The sequence below is a fragment of the Falco cherrug genome, chromosome 8 (genome assembly GCF_023634085.1).
Source record: "Falco cherrug isolate bFalChe1 chromosome 8, bFalChe1.pri, whole genome shotgun sequence".
Classification (NCBI taxonomy): domain Eukaryota; kingdom Metazoa; phylum Chordata; class Aves; order Falconiformes; family Falconidae; genus Falco; species Falco cherrug.
The window spans coordinates 62,233,051-62,257,529 of NC_073704.1; the positions used below are offsets into that span (position 1 = coordinate 62,233,051).

At 41.0% G+C, this 24,479-nt stretch overlaps 1 long non-coding RNA gene across 7 annotated transcripts; it reads right to left on the minus strand.

The window, feature by feature from the left end:
• Positions 1-839: 839 nt before the first annotated feature.
• Positions 840-24,426, minus strand: LOC106631279 (uncharacterized). 7 transcript variants are annotated; one of them, XR_008733489.1, is made up of 5 exons: positions 23,443-24,288; positions 20,025-20,096; positions 18,591-18,740; positions 6,013-6,410; positions 840-2,280 (listed from the first exon to the last, which is right to left on the minus strand). It is a non-coding gene; the product is annotated as an uncharacterized LOC106631279 (long non-coding RNA). The 7 variants fall into 7 exon arrangements; XR_008733490.1 differs by lacking the exon at positions 840-2,280 and adding an exon at positions 2,298-3,699; XR_008733487.1 differs by lacking the exon at positions 840-2,280 and adding an exon at positions 24,339-24,426 and having other exon boundaries at positions 5,595-6,410; positions 23,443-23,678.
• Positions 24,427-24,479: the final 53 nt, after the last annotated feature.

Consider the following 24,479-nt stretch of genomic DNA (forward strand, 5'->3'; position numbering starts at 1 on the left):
TCCACCCCAGTGCAGGTTTTCAAGAAAAACACATCTTGGAAAAAAAATCCCTGTATGGACCTGCTCAACCTACCCTCTTATTTTACCAGGAAATTATTAAAGATTCTCCTTTGACTGTACTTGTGAGGTGTGCCCTTATTTACCGAAGGGCACCAACCTACAGGAACCATGAGCACAACGGTGCTCCCACACGGCCTCCCTCTCCCCTCTGAACCAGCCGGCCATGCGGTATGTGACACTTGTTCCAAGCGCCCCCACTTCTCCACAGGCTGAACGCTGCCACCTGCTGCAGGATTTTCCAAAACTTAAAGTAATTCCCTCAAATTTTATGCGTGTATTCATTTACAGCTGCAAAGCCGTGAGCTGGGGGATGGCAGCTGTGCCTCTGGGGGCAGTAGTTACCCCTCCGCCAGCCCGGCGATGCCCTCTGGGCGGCAGCACAGCCCCTGTGTGACTCACACCACACTCCCTCGCCCCGCTGCGCGCCCGCCGGCGGGAAACGCCCTCTGAGGGGACGCGAGGCGCAGCCCGCCCCGCCGTGCGTCTGACGTCACCGCGGCCCCGCCCCGCCCGTTGCCGTGGCAGCGGGGCCTGGCGGCGCGGTCCGGCGGGCTGAGGCCAGCTCCTGTGCCCGGTGCCTGGCCCGCTTCGCCCGTCATCCCCCCGGAGCAGCGCCCTCCGCAAAAAGCGGGTGCTGAGGGCCGCTCCTCCGCAGCCCCCGGGACACCGGGCCGAGCCCGCCGCGCCGCAGGCCCGTGGCAGAACCACCATTGAGCCGGTCCTGGAACAGTGCGGCAGCCCAACTCCCTGGGCCCTCCCGCGCGCGCCGGTCACACCTGTTTTTTCTAGAAGATGGGGCCGTATTTATTTAATTTTAAATTTTCATTCCGCATTTGAAGTGGTATGCATTTAAAGGTGGGCGTTGGAGAAGCCTCTAGGAATGTGTATGAGTGTAAAGCTGGTTCTTGTCTGTCGCTGTGTATGTTTAAACACAGCTGGGCTGAGGGGCTGGGAGCCTCCGGTACTTGCAGAAACGTTTAGGATGGTGTGAGTGCTGCTGTCTGCAGGTGTTACTCCTCTTCAAACACCATCTGTAAGTACATGTGTGAAGAACTGTGTGCCTCAAATTAAAAATTTTGTCCTTCCATGAAGAAATAAAACCAAATGATGATGTACAAAATCCTTGACAAAGTGGGAGGGGAAGTTCAGGAACAGCAGTGAAGTGCAAGCATAAAGACAGGGGACAGACAGCAGACATTAAAATATTGCATGAGAAATCAGAAAAATCTGTCAAGCACAACAAGAGATGTAAAGTTTCTACAGGCTAGCATCTTTAAATGTGTGAAACAAAGCAGAAATGGCTTCAGAATTAGACCTGCAGGGTTTCCAGGGTATGTGGTGACCTGTAGGCTGCTTTGTGCACACAACAGCATGAAAACAATTGTTTCTTCAATGGTTTGATGTCAAATTAAAATAAACATTTAAAATTTGGATACGACGTTTGAAAATTACATTGGCAAAATCAGTCTGGATTTAAACTAAGCAGTGGAAGAATATGTATGGGTTCTGGTGAGTTACTATTTATCCTGCGTGGGTGTTGCTGTGGGTGCTTCTGGACCAGAGCTCTTGCCTCTTCTCAGCTGCATCAGGCCACGGGAGAGGGAAAGCAGAACTGGCTTCCCCTGCTGCAGCTCCAACACAAAGGTCAGTGCTGTGGCTCACTGTGTCCTGTCCCAGCTTCCCCAGGTGGCCTTTTCTGTCAGCTGTGGATTACCTCACTCTGCTTTGGCTCTCTTCCCCCGATCCCCAGTGCACATTGGCCACAAAAGGGGTGGTGTACTTATTATACCAGTTCTGTGTCATCCCTAAACAGAAGAGGGATCATCTACAAATACTTCCTCATAAAGATATTTCAGCATTGTTATAGTGCAGTGGGGAGATCTCCCCTAAAAGCTCCGTGCTAATATTCGAGTTTAGACCTAAGTCCATTAAAATCCTGCAAGAATTTTAATCTGGATGTAGGTCATGTTGGATTTTCCTCTAGCCAGGTCACTGGTTTAATTGGACTTCTGCAAAGTATGGGTACAATAACTTGTAGTCAGACTACAAGGTTATAAATTTGGATTATTACTTTTATTCTGTATATTCAGCCCACTTCCACTCTATGTTAGTAAGACATAATGGCACATTTTGCCACATGGGTTCCTCGACTTCTCTGGAAGTTACTGTACGTGGAGGCCTTACATCTAAATGCAGACTGATGTCCTGGGTCTCGGTGGCCTTAAGGAGATGTGGTATACAGAGTGTAGCCCCCAGGTAAAAAAAAAAAAAAAAGGGAAGAAAAAAAGGTAGTTAAAAGGACAGATACTTTTGTACTGAGTTAAAAATAGCTTTGGTTTTAACTTTAAGCTGCTTCAAAATACCAACAGATAGTAATGTAAAAATTAAACAGTAAATGCACCTCAATGTGAAATAGTACATGTTTTAAATGTGATTCTTTTCATATGTCAGTTCTTATCTATGATTTATTAGTATAAGTAAAATACATCCAAGAGGTTATTTTTAAAGCTAATGAAAAGAGCTGTTAATTTTTTTGCTGTATTCCTGGCTCAGCAGTGTTCATAGCCTGGAGAGCACTTTATCCAGCCCATTGTGTTACTACCTTAGCAGCTTTCTTCCCTGCTGTTGCAACAGCTTGCTTATCCTTCCCTGCTCCCACCTTGTCCTTCATGCTGTCTCATCTCTTTTAATCACTTTTGGTTTGTCCAGCTGTTGATGGGTGGGATGCTGTGCAGAAGTCTGTAGTGTACTGTGCAGAAATCCTGCTCTCTTTTGCACATCACCCACATTAAGCAGTTGCTAATTGTAGTAGGATCAGGACATTGATGACTTTGGGAAATGAGGGCACTGTGTGCCTCACAGAGTCAATTCTGAAGTAACAGGAGTTTTTTTTTTCAGTCCATGCTTTCATGCCTTGAGAACTTCTAAAGCAAACAGAACCTGCTTCTTATAAACTGTTTGGGGTTTTTTTTTTCCTTTTTCTTTTTTTTCCTTTCCTTTGTTATATACCGTGATCTCACCTGAGATTATTTTGTTAACACAAAGTGGAATTACTATGTGATTTTCATTTTGCTTAAACGAGAGCTACCCCTGATGGTGTTTATACCTATTATGTGGTTACACGATGGTACAGGGCTCCTGAACTGGCTTTAAAAGACCTCACATGTGGAAAATATACGTGGGGCTTTTTTCTGGGGCAGGTGTGGCATCTGTAATTCAGCTGTTATAGGAGAAGCAGTCTCCTGCACATGAACTTCTGCACGCAATGCAACATTAGCAAAAGGAATATAATCATATAAAATAATTATATAAAAGCTAAATTAAAACAGTGACATATAATGTGCCTACATATAAGGTCAAAGATAGCCATTGCACTCTGGTTCGTGATTCAGTGAAAGCAGGGCAAGGTTTATCTTTAAAAACAGCACTGTTACTGCATAAATCAAACAGATCATTTGTAATTTTTTCATAAATCTCTAGAAGATGTTCCTAGGTAACCTGTGCCTGTTTGCCCTGCAGATGATTTTCCACATTATCCATACCAAAAATGTCCAGTAGTGTTGGCACTGAGCCGCTGTGTCAGTGGCAAGGGCTGTCTGAAGAGCTCCAAGGACCAGTGCAAGAGAAGATGCTGTAAAACTGAGGGAAGAAAGATCCACATGGAACTTTGGAGGTGTAGCACACATGGTTAAGAACATGGTAACTTGAAAGTTTTACCAAGTGTGTAATTCCCACTAAAGATTTTATTCTGTATTTTATAAAATTCTGTTATTGTCCCCCTACTATTATGAAATTCTGTAGAAGAGGTTTGGAACAGCGGAGGAGTGATAATTCCTGTCTGTATGCCCTCCTTCATGCTCTTAGGTATTGATTGCTGTTATTCTTAGTATTAACAGTACACTGCAGTAGTTATTCTGGCAGTGTTGAACTATAAACATGGAGGTAAATAGCTTTTTAACAAGCCAGGATAATTCCTTTATTCTGAAACCTCAAATACAATTTACAGAGCAGAATAAGTCAGCGGGAAGGACCTGCTTTTACATATCCTTCTCTGAGAGGAAGCACAGAGAGGAATACAGCAGTGTTCCATAGCTGGATTCATTTCAGTTTTGAAGATAGCAGGCTTTTTGGTGAGGGATTTTTAATGTATTTTAGCCATCCCCATGTGGATACAAGAATAAGAATACGGTATACAATCTTTATATCTGTTTTAACCAGCTGATTTATTATCTGTTCATAATGTCCTTTTTGTCAAGCAGCCGGATACCTCTTCTTCAGAGTATTTTATAGAGCCCAGGATTTTCAGGAACGGTAGTTCCTGAAGTCCAGCTCCTAAAAATGCAAGGAAAAGGTTTCCCCAGCTCACTGCCTTACTGGAGATGCCTTTTCCTGTTAGAAACCCCATTTTCTGTTAGAAACCCCATTGAGTTACAGTATGTCACCCTAACTCACATGAGGAGTTCAGTGGGTTTAATTGGGATGGCCATGCATGAAGAAAGTGGCACATCAGAAATCGGTAATTAGAGAAGTTGGGATTCTCAGAAATGCCAAGGAGATTCAGACATGTAAGTGCCAGTCCACAGTCTCCTAAGTGTTTAATTTAAATTCACTTATGTTATGATTACTATATTCACTGAGATGCAGTTGCAGATATTAATTTTTTTTTTAAAAAAAGTGTTCTATTCAGACATTGAATCTTGCTTCCCCTGATGTCAGTGGGAACGGGAATGGATTTAGGTTTCGGCATTTCCATTAAGCAGAATCAAAAATCCAATAGGCAATTTCCTGTCATAAAAAGATCTGAGAGAGCAGACGGAAGAAGAATAATCTAATTGAGATGCATTTTCTTTTTTATTAGCTTGCTCTATATAATTTTTAAGAGCATACCTAAAATGTCTTCTTGCCCAAAGAGAGCTTGTTCATTAAGCCTTAAAATAAATGGCAAGCAAAAAGCTCTTTTACAAATGCAGAATGCTAGTGGTGATACCAGGCATTTCTAATAACCTATTAACACCAGGAAAACTCAAACAAAAAGTGTGAAGCGCTCTGCTGAGTAAAGACCAGGGAAGCTTTCACCAGCAGCAGGCTTTTCTGACTCATTCTTTCTTTGGCAATAGAAAACGCAGTTGCTGGAGGGAAATGAAGGATCTCATTCATTCGTGGGGGACAGGGAAGAGTAAAGACCAGGGGCCAAGCCTTCCTCTCACGGCTGAATTACAGCATTGGAGAGCGTTACTCCTTCCTTCTCTGGTTCTGTTATGCCCTTCCAAACCTCTGACAGTTGTAGTAAGAAATGTGTGTAAAACTCCAGTCACTGAATTTGTTGATGATGGGTTGACTTTGTGTTACAGATGTATTTTCAGAAGGTGTTGAGTTATGACAACTAAGTTTAATACTTCAAATGAAATGGAGCTTGGAAGTGTATGACAGAAGAAAGGGAAAGGAGTTTATCCACTAGGGTACTTTGATTCCTCTGAAGTCTTTATAACCCTTCAAAATCCTTTCAGAAACATTTCAAGAGCTTCCAGGAGGGCTGATTTTATTTTTTCTTAGTGTGTTTATTTGGGTTTCTTTTAGGTTTCCCATGTTTAAGATTAATCACACAGAGACAGCATAAAGGGACGTTATTCAGAAGTGGCCACCATTATCCAGCTGTGGTAGCTGGAAGTGAAATGGAATATGGAGGGACAGAGGTTGTTCTTTGAGAATAAGACAGGAAGTCAGTGTCATCCTATGCATTTAGAGGGGCATTAGTACATCTATTTCAGACATCCAATTTATTTTTTTTCGGTTAGAAGCACCTGTTTTTCATCTCAACAACCAATGAAGAGAAGCAGAGATTCTCAGAAAATGCTTCACATCACCCCAGTTAGGCAATAATTAAACTCTTAAATCAGATGTTCAAAACTGCTTATGGAAGAACGTCTCTATTTATGGGGATAGGGATCCTACCTTTCTCACCCTGGCGCTTTAATTTAAGAAGCTCCAGGCAGGCAGTCTTAAAAGTCAGGTGATATCCCTCAGGTATGCAGAAGAGGGACGTGTGAATGTGGATACAGTAGAATCAGCTCTGGAAACACTGCTGGCAGGAAGCCTGAATCCACCTGGGCTGGGCTGCAAACCTGTTGTATCTTCTGGTATGTTCAGGGAAGACATTACATGTTGGAGGAAGAGATGCTTCATTTTCCTGGCTGGCCAGAAGATCTAAGTTGATGATCTTATGGTACCTGTCTCTTGTTTCCTATTCCATGCTCAAAAACTGCATGACTGTAAGAACTTCAGGCTCTGTTTGTGCACATGAATCACATCCACAGAAGCATAAAGGGTAGCGCAGCATGCATAAATGCAATCTGGAAATAAAGATATAAGGACAAATCATTGGTTGTAGAGAGAATAAGGCAGCATGGGAAGTGAAAAAGCCTTGAGTTGCCACAGCTACCCTGATAGTCCATTCATAACCCCTATCTAACAAATCAGAGGAGTATTTTGGGCCAGTCCTCAGCCAGCAGTGCTCCTAAAGGGAATATTTTCTCCGGTATAATTTAGGTAAAACTCTGGGGCCCTTACCTACCCTAGAACTGGGAACTAAAATAATACCTCACCTTCCACCCACCCGCTGTGCCAATTCAGAAAGATGAGCCAAAAATTGTGAACTAGGTTACACAGCAACAGAATAAGATCCAGACATCCTAGATGTTACTGAAGTAGGTGCAATGACAAAAAAATTATGAGATAATTTGAGAACAGACACCAAATAGAACTAGATGAAAAGATTCTTAATAACCTAATGATCTGAATTTATGAATAATCTAATTATATGAACAAAGTCATAACTATGCACACTCTGGTAAACTAGTCACACCTGTAGACTGCAAACTGCCCTTGGTTTGTGTGTGTGTGCGCAGCAAAGCAGAGATATTTAGAGGAGCCTGAATATATCCTAAAAAGTCCCTAAAAGTCTCTGTCTCCCTAAAGTTCCATAAGAGCTCTCACAAAATGTTAATTATATGTTCTCCTACACAAGAATGAACTCAGAGACACCGGCCAAGTCTTTGCTGTGCTGAGCCTGCTCCTCAAGAGGCAAAAATTTATCATAGAAAAGCACTGGATCTGGTCCTTTGCACAGTGAGGAGAAATGACACAGTGAACAGTGAAGAAAAAACATTTTGCTGCCACTCATACAGAGGCTGAGTAAAGCAAACTGTCAAAATAGCAGAAAACATGCAATAACCTTTTAATGCATAAAGAAAAGCCAATGGGTTATGGTAGCTTAGGAAATGCGATTTTTAGTTTTTAACTCGGTGAACGTTTGGCTTGGCCACAAAGAGGTTTTTACAAGAACCTCCATACAGCACTTTGTATAGTAATTTAAAAAAATGCTTAATATTTTTCTTTATGACATACTGAGGGCATCATGGTGTGATAACAGCACAAAGCATTGCTTTAGAGTGATTTCTCTAAAAATGACCGTTCACTCGGTCCGTGCTGTGCTGAGCCCGGCAGCCAGCAGGTGTGGCTGTGGAGCCTTTTGAAATCCACCGGATCTCTTCCATCGGTCCAGAGGCTGTGGAGAGATGTCATCACTGTCCCCCTTCTTACAAGGACATTCTAACAAGCTATGTGTTTGCCTTCACCCTCAGAAATCTCAAGGTAACTGCACACACGAGTGCCGTATGGACGGATGTCTTTTACACAGACGTAGTGTCAGTATCTTTTGTTGCCAAGGTCTTGAAACTATCAGTTGCGTCCTTTACTGACAAGCTCCATTTTTAATGTATACAGCTGGTATTCTCCTTGGAACTACTCCGGAGGTATTTGGCTCTCTGAGTTGTTAAATAACAGATTATCTTTAGATGCCAGCATATAATTTTCAGAGAAAATATTCTTTAATACAACTTAAAAGATCATTTCACTTCTTGCTATGAGATTCCTACCAGAGCTGAAAGCCAAGTTCTTACAAGAAAGAAAATTAAATTCTCCTTCAAAGCACAAAGAGAATAACAAAGAACTACTAAAAAGGTGAGAAGTGCTGTTTTAAACGCCTGTCAGAATGGTCTAGGATTTGGGAAGGTGAGAACTGCTTTTCTTAAAATATTTATTGCTGCATAGAACTGTTACTGTAATTACAACACACTGATGCTGGATTAGCTATGTCTTCATGGGGTTGAATCTCATCAGTATCAGTGCAGTGAAAAACTGAATGTTGATTTTGAGTGAGAAGTATTTCCGAAATTAAATAGAACAAAGTTAGCAGATTCTTAATCTGGTGTCTTCTCTTTTGGTATTTTAAATTGGACTTCAATCCAGTGGTTCATTTGTATTTAACAGAACAACTGAGCACACATTCAACTACAAGTGCTTTGGAGTCAAGCATGTACACACCGACTTTCATAGCAGGATGACCAACCTGTAGTTTAATGCCACTGCTGAACTGGAGACTACACACCTGTAGCTAGAATAAGTGCAGGGAGAGGAAAGGCATGTAGGATCCAACCTCAGAAACTTCACATGTTGATACCTCCCTACTTTTCCTGTCTAATGGTGTTAGTATTTTACAGGAGGTTTTAAACGCCAGCACCAAAAACTTCACTTGTTAAGGATCTCCAGCTAGGGAGTATGGGACATCCTTTGGGGGTTTGTGCATTATTACAGAACATTTCTCTGGCAGATGGTCATCTGCCGTTTTGTTCCAGGTATGTTAGGAAACAGTGAACTGAGTGCTCTGTTTGATGTTTTGTCATAGTTTCCAAAAATAAAAGAAAGTAAATGAAGATTGTACAAAACCAGTCACTATTGTGGAGTCAGCAATTGCTGAGCCCACTTACACTTGGAATAACAGCCAGTAAAAAAAACAACAAAACTTGGCTCATAGAAATTTCCTGAACTGGAACAGCCAACAGGATTATTTTTAGTTCAGGTTTTTTCATGTAAAGGGAAAACAGTCGGCAGATGAAAAACAGTTTGAACAAAAGGTATTTTTTTATCTGCTAAACTTTAAATAATGGATTTTTACAGGGTATAATTTCTCAGCTACCTCTGTTTCTTACGTTTTCCAGCCCCAGCATCATTAACAAAAATAAAGCTAGTGTGGAAAAGTGAGAAGGGACGTTTTAGCCAAAAGCTGGTTTTGGTGTACTTTCACAGTGATGTGAGAAAATCCTAGAGTTAGTGGTCCACCATTGCCCAGGAAACCCCTTTACTTCTAAGCAGTGGTGATAGGCTGTAGGTTGGTGGACAGGATGACAGGCATGAAGGATTTAAAAATATTTATTTAATGCTTTTTATTGTTAAATATCTAACTTTTAAATATTCACTGTGAAATCATCTTTTTAGACTTCATAGAGTCTAATTTTGTATCTGTAATTCTGTAAAATTAGAAGCCAGATTTAACTTTTGCTGTAGCCTTTTATCCCAACAACTAAACATGTTTCATCTGCATGTGTTCTGAAACTTTATTTCAAAATTGTTTCAAAACAAGTATTCAGTACAGCTTGATGAATGTTTATTTTGGCAGCAGCTCTGCTTTCTGCAGCCCAAAGTCATGTTGTTTGTTTCCAGTTCCACATCTTTCCCTAGGCTGTGCTGGCATAATTGCATATGGGGTTGCGGAGTCAACCTGGTCAAGGACTTAATCTGGACTAAAATAACCTGACCAAAGATGGCTATTTTGAACTTGGATCCCTTTCCTGCATGACAGCCTCATCAAGATGTGGTGGCATCACTGAGACAGTAGCAGGGGAAGGGAAGGCTGAGAGGGGCACAAGGAAAAGAGGGGCTGCTTCACCCAGGACACAAAACTGCAGCCTTCGCTTTACCAACTGAAAACCCCTACGATGACTAAGAAAAAAAAAAGAAAAAAACGAAAAAAAGAAAAGTAATTGCATAGCTATGATACTGTAGTTATGTTTTAATTATGTTTCTCTAAACTGAGTGTACTATGAATTAATGGCATGCTACAGGGATTAGTATACAAAGATAACATATGAGGAATCTGCATAATAATGTAAGATTAAGGAAAACATGCAAACATGCATTTCTGGGAGGAAGATCTACTTAAAGAATATAAATTACATACAAGAAAACCTAACAGAAAATTCATAGTATTTTATACTTATCTTGCTGTTCTCTGTTACCAGCCTTGACTGATGATGGCTTTGCAGCAAGATGAACAGTTACTCATTAACAGCCTCATTCAAGAGGTATCAGTATCCCTGACTCTTTGTATTCCCTGGGTGTGAACTGGGGATAAATTACCTGCAGAGGCAGTAAAAGAAGCTGGAACTAGAAAAATACCTATGGAGGCGAGCTAAGCTGCCGTTCCACATGTTGAACTGAAGCTGGTAGGAGTCTGGGTTATACAGAAACTGTATTATTTGGACTACATGGAAAGTACTGTTGAGGCTCTCTTGTCCATCCTGGCTTTTTTTGGGAGAAGCAACTTCTGCTTAATCATTACATTATCTGGTATTGAGAAGTGTCTGTAAAGTATTTGAAGAATCTTGCTGAGCAGCAAAGCTAATGCAACAAGGAAACTGGAAGAATTCATGAGCTGTGAAGTCTAGAAGCCTTTGTTTATTATAGGAATTAGGAAGCAAATTCCAGTTCTTATTGTGATAACCTTTCCTGTTTATTGTCACGTATATAAAATTTTTCATAGCTTTCTTCTGTTGTGTTTTCCAGGCGGTCACGGTCGTTGCTAGGAAAAAAGTACAAATTCCCTAACATAGATAGTAGGACATGGTAGAAAGCTATGAAAGGTCTGGAATGTAAAAAAAAATATTTGATTAAAAGAGCGCTATTGTTATGCTTAAGTTTTAAATAAATATTTCTTTTATGTTGTGGCTTTATAGCATGGTAACTATTTAAATTCAGCAATTACGGTATAAAATCTTGAAATACGAACAAAGTTTTGGATAACATTTCATGGCAACAAAATGTCACACTATCAAAATTAGGACAATTTGGGCACATCTTCATGTCTTCCTATTTAGTCTTGCATTGTTTATTAAAACTTAAGCATGAGAATAGCACAGCCCTTCTGATTTTGCTCTCTGACTTGTGATTTGCTGTCAGCCTGTTTGTGCAGGAGCGATGTCCCTGCTGTGGCAGGATTAATAAAGCATTGACTGACAGATACTAACTGTACCAGCTGGTTTATGGGTTAGCACGTGTGGGTGTGAAAAAGCCACACTAGCCCTCTGAAGAAAGCAGATTTACAATAGATAAACCTTTAATGACATCACTGGGGTGTGACCAAACTTTAGAATGCTTCATAAATTTGTTAGTATTTGTAAAGTGTATATCCTACACATGGCTCGTCCTTGCCATCACTCGGCTAGTACAGCTCCATGCTCTGCGCTCAAATACTGGGACAGTTAGAAGAGATTATATTGAGATTTAGATGCTAGGCTATTTTTAAAATCTCTTCCTCTCCTAATGTGTTTTCCCATATAATCCTATCTAAAAATGTATTTTGAGGTTAAGTAGGGAACTGGGGGCTTAAAGTCACCAAATCCAGAAAAAGCTTACAGGGGCTAGGGGTTAGTTAGAGCTCAGAAAAGCAGATTTCATTCACTACATCCCAGCTCAGGAGATGGAACAACATACCTTGGAGATCCCAGAAAGAAAAAGAATATCTACGAGGGTCAAAATAAAAAAATTGTGAAAGGGAGGCAGAGCTCGCAAATTTTCCAAGAACACGTAATTAAATATTGTCCATTAAAAATAGCCAACTAGATCTGACACTAGCCTAGAAGACATCTGGATTGTGTTCCTTGCTGTGCTGCTGGCTGAGATGGTTTGGGGTAAATAATCTCATTCTTGAACAAGTCAGATTCCTCATCTGTGAACTGGTATTGACTTTGCAAAGCCCACTGAGAGCTACTGATAGACAATGCTATTCTAGGGTTGGTATTAAACTGGTGTTTGAATTCTTTTAGAAATGTGCGCAGTTTTTTCAGATACAAACAATTATCAGGTTTTAGAAGGGTGGTCAGAGAAGACCAGATAAAACAATTTATCTCTGCTGTTAAATGTTTTGCCCCTGGAAAATTAGTAATTATCTGCCTATATGCTGTATGCCTCCTGTCACTCTGTGGAGTTAGCAAATATAACACTACTGAAAAAGGAAATCATAACACAAGCAGGAACCTCCTTTCTGGAAAAACACTGGGGAAAAAAAGGTGCTCCTGTAAATAATATGGAAATAACTACTGAATTCAGAAATATCTATTGCACTTCATGCTTCAGCTGAAAGCATGTCCAGATGGCGGCACCACCAGCCATGGGGTATGTAAGAAGATCTAGCACAGGCAGACCAACCACGCAGCCAACACTTTCTATCTACTTGTTTTTAATTTTTTTCTGCAGAGGATATCAAAATCATTAAGTATTTTATTGCATATATGGATAAATGTTTAAGAAACAGATCACAGTTCCTCAACTGCAGAAGTGTATTTTCCAAGTGAAAAAGACTGATTGTCAGAGAGTGTGTTAGACAAAGCTTATATTAAGTGTTACTTTTGCTTCAAACAGATTTCCTTTACTGTTAGTTGTGGGGTGTTACTGATAATAAAAGTTGTACTTCTTAAACCTCTATTCAATGGCATTCTTTAGACTTAATGGAGAAGAAGTTGCGCCAGCCGTTGAAACAAAATAGTTATTTTCCTAGTGTATGTATTTTGGACTCATTGGTTAATTCTTTCCTTTGTTCTGCTGCATAGAAAGCTTATGCAGACTGTGATGAGACAAAATTACATCAGATATACAAACATCTTCTCAAAATTCAGAACTCGAATTTTCCCTTGAGACACTTGAATACAGCTGCTAATTATCTCATAGAATGCGTTTTGCTGCAATTAGAAGAGCACATGATGCCAAAGGAGAAACTGCTCAGTAACACCATAGGCTTTACTTCAACTGCATGAAAGTTTCTCTGAACCAGAAGTCCCTACCTTTTGAAGGGGAGGAAGGATAAGCTAATAGTTAAAGTTGAGAAGCGAGAAACAGCCAGTGCAGGAGCCATTCCTCCACTGAGAGCTTACAGAGGAAGTATAGTGAAAGTTTTCCTTCCCTAGCAAGAGGAAACAGGGAGGAGAGAGTGATACATTTCATCTCATGCAGCAGTAGGCAAAGACTTAAGCACCACATGTCAGGTTCCCTGGCAAAACCCATTGCCATTAAAGCAATGTTCTGCTTTGTTCCGAGAGGTGGGATGTGTTATATTCTCAAACTATTAACCATCCTGTTTTTCATTTCCATATACCAAGTAGAGAAGCTTCAGTATGTCTGAAAAGGAGTTTCAGTAGTTGAATGAATGCTGCAAATTTGAAAACCTGAGATCAATATGTGCAGTTAATAAATGTATTATTCTTTAAGTCCCAGAAGCAAATGCAGCATTACTGAAGACGGAAACAATTTTGTTGATATCACTGGAGTTGAACACACTTAAGACAGAATGAAACATAAATGCCCACATAATCCTCTGTGACCTCTCAATTATTCCCACGCAGCGTAACAGTGATTTCACAGATTACACTGGAGGGAAGTGTAATTTAAACTTTCTATGGAATGTGTGCTCATCCCTTTAACTTTCTTATGCAGTAGTCTTATTGAGGCAAGTTAATCTGTAGTGTATTTTAGCTGGAGGAAGGGCTGCAGCAGAAACACTTAGGCCCATTGCGACTCTTTCTGTTCTTTCTAGTACTATTTTCCATAATGATTTCATCTCTATCCCAGTGTCCGATTACTAGAGGAATAGCCTTTGTATGCAGAAAACAATGTATTGATTGCTAGCCATGGTGGAGCTGCGTGAGAGACGAGTATTATGTATCTACAGCTGGAGCTTGCTGGAGTAAAGAATCACTAGTACAAAACATTTGCTGTAACTTTCCATGGATAAAAACCATTTCAATAATAAAACACAGGGTTTCCAAAATGTAGCTTAGACAAGTTTCACTCAAATGTTTACAGTTAAGTATAAATATTTTCTGAGATTTAGGAAAACCTAGCAGTGTCCACTGCTGCTTATAAAATTTCACGCCTCTGCTTTCGGATTTTCTTTCTCTATCTTAACTATAGTAATTAAAACCCCTGTCTCAACAGAAACAAGGAAGTTTGTTCTCTGAACTTTTGAAATTGGTTGCCATCTGAAGAGTAGCATCTTTGTTCCTGGAACTGGCAGAACATTCATTGCTTTTACCAGTGGATTGTCTGCCTTAAGTCTACCCCCGAAATCATGTCAAACACAACCCCTCTTGTGACACCAATACTAGACCACCTAGCTTGTGCTTGTTCCTGTCTACTCTTTTTTAAACATATGCAGTCTGATTACATTGTCCCCCTTTGGCATTACATAAAATCCACAGGTGTATAGTCAAAAAAAGATTGACTTTAGGGTGGCATGTGAAATATACTGGCACGAAGAAACACCCTTTTTTAACAGGGTTGGTCATATGATTGGTATTTGGCAGAGAGTCATACCATGACTCAGTGAAATCTTTTAACAGTGAAGGTTCTCATATAGTAAACATTCCCAAGCACTAGACTGTATAGTTTTATTTCACTGAAGTAAAATCCCATTATATTAAATTATAATGTGGAGACATTCTCTACATTAATTTAATGGATGCAGCTCTTCAAGTTCTCACCATCTGTTCCACCCTTTAATTACAAAAACAAAAAAGTACAATTCTCAATTCCATCATAAAGAAAAAAAGAAAAGAGGACTAGAAGTGATTTGGACGCACAGGTATGTATTATACTCAGACTGCCAGCATCTGTCACATACACCGTTTCACTTGACAGTAAGTTGTACTTTGCTGGTAGCACACCTACTTTAAAAATATGTATTGGTAGTTTTAAGTGGATAAATTGTTAGTCATTCCTGCACCTACAAGTCTTATTGTCCAGAACTGTCGTTCTGATTTCATCTTAGATATAGCTGATTTTCAGGATAAGTGAAATTACCTTAATGCCTAGAAGCCACTGAACACTGCAGAATCTTTTGGGGCAAAAGAGGGTACAGAAATGCAGTGAAAACCCACATTATAAATATCCTTTGTCAGTATTTTTTAGAGAGGCTATCCTCTCTAAAAGGGATTTTTTCTTCTTCTGGATGATATGTAGAAAGCATTTACATTTAAAACAGATGGACAAAATGCAAATATTTGCATTCAGTAACACTGCCCAGAAGCTTTTTCATTCACAGACATAAGAAAATAATGAGCTTGCTCACCTAATAATTATGACTTTTCTGTTAAAGGTATATTTTTAAGAAAACTGTGTTTAAGTCTAAAAAATCTGCTCATTTAACTAGCAAAATTAATAGTAGCTGTAATACTTTACAGAAGGAGAAGCGGGAGTTGAAATGGCCCTGAAAATCTTTAAACAGATAGAAGAAACATCTCCTGTCTCCAGATCTGTTCACCAGCCCATGGTGCCTCCTGTTATACTGGTTTAATAGTACAGAGTAAGAGCAAGAGTTATTTTCTTGAACACAGAAGCGTATTAAATAGTCGCATAAAACCAGAAGAACTTGTTTTGAAAGAAGTCAGCCCTATCTCAAGGCTACTATAATGTACACACCTTTATTGTGGAAATTCTTTCATTTGGTGTATAATCTACATGAGTAATTCTTGATAGATTTTAGTACATTGCCTGACTGTGTCCAGTTGGACACTGTCAAAAAATTAGAGCAGTAGTAGCTACACCAATAAAGTTTTTTGGTCTACTATAAGAATGAGTATGAATTATTTACTGCTGTAATAAGACAACATTTTTTAAGGGAAGTGTAACTATAGTCAGGACAGACCGGGCAATTTATGAAAAGGTACACTGAGTGACTTTATCTAGAAACAGCTGCAACAGAAGAATGGTAGGTTTCACACTTAAGCTGTTGAGGCTAATTTGTATTATAGCTTTGGTGCCTTGAAGGTGCTGTTTCTGAAATAAACATTCTTCTGAGGAAGCTGAGCCAGGCTTTTGTAAGATTATTTTTGATACTAAAATGTGAATCAAAATTAAACTTGCTGTGCAGTGTTCCAAAGCACTGGGCCAGTAATTCTGTGACAGAGAGCTCCCTTGTGAAGCTGAAAAGCTCCTCCCTCTCATTCGGCACAACTGAGATCAGCTACTGTTGTAATAGACCTCACATCGCCTCTTTACTCATTCAGTCCTGTAACAAATATACATTCATTACAGAACTGAAAAATTCTAATTGCTCAAGTTAATGACAGTTTTCTGAAACCAGTTCTTCTCTCTGATAATACACCCAATACAATTATTTAATTATGGAGTAATTTTTCATCCAATAACAACAGTCATAATTTCATTGATCTTTTCAGTTTGTAATCTGAGGAGGAAAACCACACTGGTGAAGTGTACAAATTAACATTATACTTGTACTAGATACGCAGTCCTGCAGGAAAGTCTCTGTGTACCACAGCAGCAAGCAAGGTTAGTTCCGGCCCCTGTCTTTGAACACATAGAGACTGACGGCTTTTGAATGCACTGCCCACCTGTGAGTGAAATTCAGCTAACACAGCTCAAGTTCAGTGGGCACTTGGGCAGCCCAGCACAAGCCCAGCAAACTTTAAGGATTTATTGGCTTGGGCTTCTAACAGCTGTGTGCATGTAACATCTGCATGACAGACATGCAATACAATATAGCTCACTCTGGAGCCAGTACTAGGAGTGTGTCACCTTGCCTGTGAACGCACTCAATAGCTACCACTAATGCTACATAGGTCAAAAAGGAAGTTAGATGCTCTGTCAATAAGATTTCGGTTCCAGCTGAAATGTTGGGACTTATGGCATTACCATCTACCAGTGAAATTAACGGGTCACTCTTCACGGTCATTTCTCATTCTTTTGCCAAAAGCAAGATTTTTATTACTAATTTATAATAGTGTATTTTTTATTTTCATTATATTTATCTTATACACAGCCTCAGGGAGAAAAGAAAAGCCTCTCAGTTTTGCTTTTGACATTTCCAGAGCTTATGAGGTGTTGTGGATCATTTGGCTAAATCTGATCCAGTGAGGCTGAAAACGGGGAAGAAAGGAAGTTATGCACAGGAAAAGGGATAGAGGAGAAGAATGGCCATCAGGAAGAACGATGCCAGCTTTGATGCAAAGAAGATGTCAATCAAGGAAGAAGGAGGTCACAGCATGCAATGAAACAGGAGATGAAAAAAATAAAAAGTATTGTGCAAATAGAAGAGATCAAGGCTTGTGATCACCGGGATTGCTGGGGAGCTTGTTACAGCTGAAGGGGGGTATCTAACGTCCTCAGGATTGACCACTGCCTCTTCCCAACTATTTTTCATCCTTCCCAAGTCATACAAGTTTGATGGATATGATGAGGAAAGGTGGGGAAAGTCAGGGCTGGGAGGATAAATAGTCTTAGTCCGTGGAAACAGACAGTACTTTGCCTATGAACACAGTGTTACTAATGAGGAAGCTCAGCTTTATCAAGCTGAGGAAACTCAGGTTTATCAAGTGTAGTTCCATCCACCTGGGGATATTCTCTGTCCAAGTAATTTACCATTGTTATTTCATTTTGCATGTTTATATATTTACTGTTATTACACTCACAACTATTTTGACTGTCATTGAGTTGGCATGACTAGTAGTTTCTGCTTAGGCAATATAGGATTACCAAAGATGCTTATGCTCAGGACGAAGGTATGCTGACAACACAGGACTTTATAATGCCAAAGCTGAGGCAGTCATGCATTTTTATTTTCATGAATGTTAAACTGACTGTCAAGGTTTCCTCAAAAAAGAAGAGACAGTTCCATCCAGGCTCTGTATAACCCAGCTACAGTAGTGCAAATAATTTCAGGTTGCTACAGCATGTTCTTCCACTCCACCCTTAAAATAAGGCTTTTGGTGAGAACACTGTTATGTAAGGTTGCGAACAAGATTTGGAACAATAATAATTATCCAACTTGCCACCTATTTTTAATACCTAAGATGGAAAGCACTGAAATTCTGAATGATAATATTCAAAGAGCAAAGCACAGCAGTGAATCCATCTATTACAATGAAATCTGATTCAGTATTAGGATAAAAATAAGGTCAGGTTATTATTTGTAACTAGCTATTACTAATAATACACTTGTTAACCACAGTGAAGTGAAATCATGATCTAAGAATAAGTGTGCCTGTGCAGTGAATATCGTGGTTCTCCTTTGTCCTTTAGTACATACACAAATAGATTTCAAAAGAAATTTTCCTTCCTCGATCTCTCTATTCAGAGGATGCATTTAAGTGGTGGCCAGGACACAGCACTGCTTGGAACTGAGCTTGAGGGCTAATGCTGAGCTAGAGGGCAAGGCAGCAGTTCAGCTAAGCCATCTTTAGCAGGTTGTGTGTAGCAGTTTTGTCATGCAAGACATCTGTAACATCTCCAAAGCAATATGGATATTATATTAACACACTTCCAGAACTTACGGGCACATGCCAACTGGGTTCAGGCTTCCTTCACTACAAGATACTGGCAGTGCTATGAAGGAACCATGTATTTACCTGGCAGGAAAGCATGGGATGAATAAGTCACATTTTCTTGCTGCAGTCCTTTTTTGCTGTCTTTCTATAGCTTAACTCTCTAGTTGCTTGGCCCAGATGAAGGTCATTAGGACAGTAACTTTGACATAGTATTAACTGAAGAGTATACATCTGGAAAAAAAATAATGCAGTAATTATAAGATGCAGAAAATCTCATTCATTTGCTCAAATAAATAGGCTACAGAATGGCTATGTCAGTTGGGGGTTGCCTGGCTTCAGTGTAACAGGATCTCCAGGACAAGACAAGAAGAGACACAGAATTACCTAAAGGTAAAAGTCCTACTTATTGGTTGAACCGCACTGTGTGCTACTTTACAAGGGCACAGTTAAAGAGCAGAAATTCTATGATAAGCATGGCAAAACGTCTTGGAGAGCTCAGGCTTAATATCCTTAAGTCTTCAGGTATGGCACTCAGTCCTCCTGGATTTATAGGCATTTAATAGGATTGCAGTCCTGTTCCAAGGAAAACGATCCTCATTACGGCCCTGAAGCCTCTCCCAGTTACATTAGCCAGCTGCTTTTTTTTGGATTAGTTACTGCATTTTGCCCTAAGTCTATGCACCAAGATGACGAGAGAAAATACACCCTGCAGATGTTTTAGCCATAATTCAGCTGTCACATTGTGTTTGAGATTTCACAGAAGTGAGGAGTGCAGCCCCTTGATAAGATGTTATGACTTGAAAAAAAAAACCCCACATATCTTCAAGTCCCACATTTTTCAGATTCCTAAAGCCAACCATCTGAAAGCCAGGAACAGTGGTTTCTCCATAGTATGCTGGCATGAAAAGCAAAGATATATATCTATCCTATGTTTAACCCAGGAACAATTATGTAGGAATTGTCTGTACAAGGCATGTGGGATGTGCCAAGTTTATGCCACTTATTAAAAAAAAACCACTTTGGATCATATTATCTCCATGACAACTGCTTGTATGTATTAATAATTTGTTGTGTCCTTAAATGTAGCTTATGGAAAGGACTGAACAACGGGAGAGCTTTTCCAAAGTACTTGTAACCTGAGCTATGCTGATGGGAGCACCACACCAGCAATCAGCAAGCCTAAAGCCGCCTAGCACAAGCTTAGCAGGACATCTCACAGACGCTTACGTTATTTATTTAAAAGGAAGGAATTTAAGCATTTGCCCAAGTATCTATTGAACTGGGGTCTCTACTCTCTTGACTCTAAATGCGCCTGTCATGTTTGGAAAGTTAGTTAACTTTAGTATCTGTTTCCTCAACGGGGCTGAAAGCATGTATTTGTCCATCTGGCCACGTTAGTGGTAGTATTTGTCCTGGCAGCGGTAGTATTTGTCAAGTGCTCTAAAGATTAAAACTGTTAGATGATACATAACATTTTCAGAACTGAGGAGGAATATGGCCATGTGCTATACTTACTTCACCAGTGCTCCTGCCCAGCCAGCTGGGCGACAAATGCACAAGCTGAAAACAGCATTCACTGCCACACTCCTGCGGGGAGAGGACACAAAATAGTTGCAAAATATTAAAACCTAAATGTTTGAGATTGAGCACTCTTTTCCTAGCTTTTTAAAGATCCTCGACTATGAAATATCTGTATCCATAGTGATTTGAAAATGTGATTTTCAGTTACTTTGTAACTTCTTCTTTCAATAAGCCTGTACACTTCCTGCTTTCTCTACACAACCAGAGTGAATTATGAACCAGTAAATTTCAAGTAATATGTTTTGTGGTTTGTGAGGTGATTAATAATGAGATTCCACCCTTTACAGAAGCCATTTGTCAGCAGCCCTCTGTTGATAGTGGTATTACTGATGTCACTAATTTTGTCAGTGGAATGAATCAAATACACAGAAATAATATTTTTTCATGCTGATTTAAACACGAATACCTGACATAAATAGCTTGTCTTCTAGTTCCCATCTTTTGCAATCATTCTCCTAAAGATCACGGGATCTACTGGACTGAATGGGACTATAAAGACACAAAACATGCTATAGTTTGTCTCAGTGGCCAGTATCTGATTATGCAAGAGATTACATGATGTGTACTTCTGACTTCATCTGATCATGAAAACTCCCCTTTCCTCATAGGGGCAGTTGACTTCTATACTGAAGCACCAATGTCTATACTCTTTGCTTACAAAAAAAAGGCAGCTCTACATCAAAAAGTGGCAACTCATTATTACAATATTGTATAGCCTTTTAATCCTGCATTTAGTATTAAAACACCATAGCAACAGACATTTCACACATGCATTGGCAGATAATTTAGAACCGGTAAAATATTCAGAGAGAGATAAGTGTGAAGAAAACTAATATACGTGTTCCTTACTCTACAATGCTTAATCAACACTACATTCACATAGTTGTACAATGCGCAGCAATATAAATCTGCATAGCTTAAACACTGACTGATGTGTCATACTATGATGGAAATCGTGGTGCTGCGGTAACCGATAAGATTATTGCAATTGCTAACACACACATCAATGAGTTTGAGATCCATTTAAGACTGTTACATAAATTAGTTGGCACTATAGATGGTTTTGCGAAAAAGCTGAGAATCCTACCAACTCCATGAGTGTAAACATTAAGTACAGTCAGCTTGACTAGTTAACCTTTTCAAGGAATACCATACATACAAACACCTGTCACTGACTCTAGTGTAAGGATCATGTACAGCAGTACAAACCACCCTTGACTCATCATGGCAGTCACACCCAGTCGATCTCCTTAGTTACAAACCACACACACAAAAGCGTGGCTTACATTCACATACTAAATACAAAGTATTATTACTGCCATCTCACAGTTCACAGTTTAATCTTACTGTATATCTGACATACTGACAAACCCCCAACTTGTGCAACAGAGCAGGTATTCTTTCATTATTTCCTTCTCCTTTGAAGGCTCAGATAACTATCGAAGAAAGAAGAGAAAAGCAGCCATGATTCTCTAAACTATTGATTACGACTCTCAAGTAGGAGGGAGGAATAAGATCTGATTTCTGATTCACATACAGACTATTCAAAACAATATGAGGATAAAATACAGAACTAATGCTTAGGATGGAGATAGAAACCAAAATTTCGCCCTTCTCTGTGTGTGTACATAACTGAAGCCTGAATTTCCTGTGCAGAGTCCTGAATTCTCTCCTAGTCAATGACAAGGCTTCAGCTGCAAGCAGGCAGTGCTTAATCACCTACCCCTTCCAAAATTACATTTGTCCTGGCAGTTAAGAACTACAACTGAGTCTATTTAAACAAAAAGGGTTCCTTTCTTAGGTGAGCACTTCAGCACTATCCTGACCCAAGGGTGGGTTTGGGAACCATCACAATTGCTCTGAAGACAGCAGCAATTGCTATTGTAATCTGTAAGGAGCCCTGTCTAATCCACACTAGCTGTGCTTTCCCCACACCTATCAGATAAAACATCACAGGACTCTGATTGTAGTTTTATAAGCAAATAAGTCAGGTTAAGTTTCCTGCTGCTGCTGAGGTTTTGCTTCTCCTCTCACTCCATCTTTTCTATAGCAGAAACAGGGACGGGTGCAGGCAATGCAGTCCTGCCCTGTTTCAAGCACACGCTCTTTTCTCAGCTGGATCCACTGTCCGCACAGAGAGGCCAAGAGTTACAGTGATCACCCAAAGCAAGGCCCTGCTTTCAGCTGAAGGCTGGACTAGCCTGCCTCCGCAGCTCCCTCCTCACCCAGCCCCTTCTCTGAGCCTGACCTCACGCACCCCTTGCCATGCCACCTCAAAACATTTGTATATCCATGTGAAGAAGTGGACAAGGGTACAGATGCAGCAAAGAACACTATTTTTCAAGTACAAAGGTTTTTTTGAACACTCATTTTTGCTGGCAACAGAGGGGGAATAATGTTGAGAGGGGGCTGCCACCAGTGCCAGCCTAGAGCAGAGACCACCTTGTTCTGGGTCACAGTTAGACTCTGACAAGGTGCTGAAGCACTCTCTTCTCTCGAGAGTAAGGCATAGAGTAGCAAAATTGCAGGTTCAGATCATTCTGAATGTTGTGGGAAGTAAAAAATAACGGTAATTAGTTACTTTCTGTAGACAGAAGCATAATTAACAGTAAGGTTGACACCATGAGTTCAAAGATGTAACCTACTCAAGTTTCATCAAGAATTTCACTATCTCTATGGAAAACTGAGCTAAATGTGGTCTTAAAACATCTGACTATGCCAGGTCAACGGTTATTATGGAAAATAAACTTCAGCTGGGCAAGTTATACAAGAGATGATGTTTTGCTTCGTGTTCTTTGCATTTATTTATTCAAGACTATTTTGGGAGTACTAAGGAAGATGTGTTACAAAGTAAATTCTTGAAACCAATAATTCTCCCATGAACACTTTTCTTTCTACAACTTTAAGCACAAAACTAAGACCTACATAAAACCAGAAAAAACATGCTTGCGGAAAAATCAAAGCACCTGGGTTAGGTCATTCAAACAAAGTAACATCTAGAAGGAGAGTATGACACCAAGAAACCAAGACTGACCTACGGAAGCAAACATTCTTTTCCCCTTGCTCACTACGTAATTGTTAATTTGCTTCAATAGTAGGCCAAGAATGGAACAATTTAGACTCTGTATTAGGCAAACTCTGAGCAAGACAATTAACACCTATTATCTAGGAAAAGTCCTTGTTCATTTGGTAATTTCAACAGGGCACATTTTGTCCAAATTTTGACCCATTTAAATGAAAGCGCGTTTTTGTAATTGATCATTTCATGTCTTTCGGAAGTTACTCAAGGGAAATCCTGCATTGACTAGTACTTCTATAATTTAAGATGCAAATCACAGTAAAATACACAAACCATTACAGATCACAGATGCATGTCTTTCATTCCTTTTCATTGCATCTTATTTGTCTCTCTCTCACTGACATATTTTCCTTTAGGTAGAAAGGAATTGTGAGAGGACACTGAGGCAGCTGAGGCCCATCACCAGTTTGCTGAAAGCTTATGCTGTGCCTCACTTACTCCTTTTCTCTTAACAGGTTATAATACATCATCTTCCAAGAAGCGTTTAAAACAATTCATAACAATTTAACCTGAAAGAGAAGAAATGCAACACAGTCTTTTTAATGTAAGCACTATGTAGTGGTACAAACAAGAGAATGTTTAATGGTCACGCTTGGCCTTTTAGACGTATTCCTAAGCACCCAACCCTGCGCTGCTTTGATCCCGAAGGGTCAGGGCACCGCGCTCAGGGTTACAGGGAAAAAATCCCGTCAGCCCGGACGAAGCCATGCCCAGCAGACCCCCGCCGTGCCCGTGCGCCCAGAGTAGACAGCGGGGGCGGCCCGCCCCACTGCCCTCACGGCCCTCCCAGGCCGCAGGGGCTGGCGCCGCTATGCCGGGCCAGCGGCCCCCTCACAGCAGCGCCCCTCGCTCCCGCCTCAGGGCTGCGGGCGGGGCCGCGCCGGCCCCACCAAGCGGAGCCCCCTGAGAGCGGCACCAGCCCCCAGCAGCACCGCTCGCCTCACGCACCACAGGCCCAGCGGGCTGCCGAGGCCAGCCGTCCCCCACCACGGCCGGGACGCGGCACCGCGCCTCACCCGCCGGGCGGGAAAGCCGCATCCCGGCAGCGCCGCTACGCGCCTGCGCCGGTAGCCCCTCACCCCGCGGCGCGAGCACCGTCCTCACGCTCACGCCCCCGCCCCCGCCCCCGCCCCCGCCGCTTTGTGCCGCGCGGCGCCGCGCAGGCGCACTCGCGTCTCGGCACCGTCCCACCGCTCGCCGTCCCGCCGGCCGGGCTGGTCCCGCCGCGCCGCGCGCCGCGCGCAGCTGCAGCCCCGCCCAGCGCCCGCGCATGCGCCGCCGCCGCCCCCCGTGGCGTCTCCCCCCCTCCC